Here is a 2314-nt window from a genome sequence, read left to right as displayed (position 1 = left end):
CACCACTGGTACCTAAACTGCTATTTTTAGCACTTTTATTTTTAGCATTTCTTGTTGCCATTTTCAACGCTCCCTCTCAACAAGAAAGGATTCCTCTCGAACCCGATCCTGTACCTTCGCAATGTTTTGCATGCAACACTTCTACCAAGTGTGGTTGCTCCAACAACTCTCGGAACAAAAAAAACTCCAAACTAACCTCTCTGTTGGGCTAGAAACATACTCTGATGCTGAAACTCTACCTGCTGCTGACAAGTGCTCCCTCTCTGACCTCTGTGCTACTGCAACATCTCCATGCATCTCACACCGTTGCACACCTCTCTGTTCCATCCTGCACTGGTGCAACACACTTGTGCCTCTCGCATCGCTGCAGCCTGCTAGCTCTGCATTTTCTTGGGATTCCTGCACTGTATCTCTTTCTTCCACTCCATCCACATCTGTCTCTACACAATCAGTCAATCCTGCTACTCCTCATCGGGGCTCCTGTAGCAAAGTCAAATCAAATAGGTTGGGTACCTCAAGGATCCTACCCCTCTTCCTTGGGACGATCACTCCACATCACCCCACCTCCTACCTGGAGGTATGGTTGCATGTGATCCCTCAACCCACCTGGCTCGAAGTTTCCCCTTGCATGAGTAGATGTCTCTACTTGATCTCCTCTCAGCTTCCCCTGTTGTGGCTGCTCCACAACCTCCTGAAGCTGCTGCACCAATCATGGCTCCTCCACAATCGTCTGAGACTTCTTTTGGCGCTACATGTTGAGAGGTAATATACTTTCCCTCTCAACCACCAAGTCTCCATCAGTTTCCTTGCTGCTCAAGGATTTGGATGCATCTTGAATCTCAAGAGAATACAGGTTCTTGACCCGTGAATCGATCTGCTTCACCTGTCTAGTGATGATGTGTCTAAGGAAAACCTTTCCCTTACTGAAGACTACATCATAGCCTCTGTCTTCCAGTATCGCGATCAACACTAAGTTTCTCCTCACTCCTGGTACATACTTGACATTGGTCAAGGTAAGGCGAGCTCCATGCTCCCTCTGAAAAATAACCGTGCCTACACCTGAGACACTATACTTTTCATCATTACCCATCGCTAGGAGTATCTGGAGATCTTTCTCCTCCAAAGTATTGAACAAACTCTTGTCTCCGATCATGTGGAAAGAAGCTCCACTGTCAAGAAACCAACCACTTCCCACCATGGATGAAACCATGCATGCGAAGAGTGTGAAATCCAACTTGAACTATGAAGCAAGTGCCTCACCTTCAGATCCTTCCTCAGATCCCTTCTTGGATTTCCTCTGTGGACAATTTGTAGCAAAATGGACCACCTCATGACAACTAAAGCATCGCACTTTCGATTTGTAAAACTTCTTCCCACTATGGGAAGAATTGGATTCGGAAAGAGAAACCTTCTCCTTCCCCTTCTTCACCTTACTCGCTAAGGCACAATTTTCTTCATCCTCCATGGATGAAGAACCATCTCTGGTGCTTCTTCTTATCTCCTCCTGCATCAAATCCAACCAAATTCGTTCCCAATCTTGCAGTTTCTCTCTTCCATTAACCGAGTCCTGGCAGCTATGCCAGCTCTTGGGAAGACCGAGGAGTGCAAGACTCACCATGTCATCATCAACTGTCCTGCTTCCTACACTTCCAACCTCATACCTGCATGTGGTGAGCTTGTTCAGATACAAAGAGATCGTGTCGCCCTTTTCACACTTGATCTTTTGAAGTTTGTCCTTCAGTGCCAACTTCCTTTGATCACTACTATTCTGATAAAGATCTTTCAATGTTTTCCACATCGAAAATGGAGTATCCTTCCCATGGAGGTTCGAGACAATGTGATCTCAAACTCCCTCGAGGAGGATTCTCCTTGCTCTAGCCACACACTTTTTCCATTCCGCCAGTTGAGTAGCATCGTTCGGCTTCTGGAATTCTTGATCAATGAAGTTCTTTAGACCGTTATCTTCTAATACTGCCTCCATGCAATCCTTCCAGGCTATATAATTCGAACTGCCATCAAGGGAATATTCGAGTCTCAAACCACTGAACACCATCGGTGAAACAGATGTGATAATAACTCAATTCAATATTCAGAAACCACAAATTCCAACTTATCCCTTCTTGTATATTATTCTTCCTTGATAACCTGTGCTCCGATATCATATAGAAATTCCCACTATAGATCACCTGGTAATGCAATGTACTAAAGAAAAAAACTTGATCTACTTCTACAAACAATTTAGTGGATGCTTAATCGAACATGAGAAACATCAATAAGAACACATATAATTGATAAGAAGGAATAAATCACACAT

This window comes from Pinus tabuliformis, chromosome 2_2 (genome assembly GCF_031772625.1).
Source record: "Pinus tabuliformis cultivar Carrire ecotype Pingquan chromosome 2_2, CPIR1, whole genome shotgun sequence".
In the NCBI taxonomy this organism is placed as follows: Eukaryota; Viridiplantae; Streptophyta; class Pinopsida; order Pinales; family Pinaceae; genus Pinus; species Pinus tabuliformis.
The sequence above is the reverse complement of the archived record's forward strand: the minus strand, read 5'-3'. Positions refer to the sequence as shown.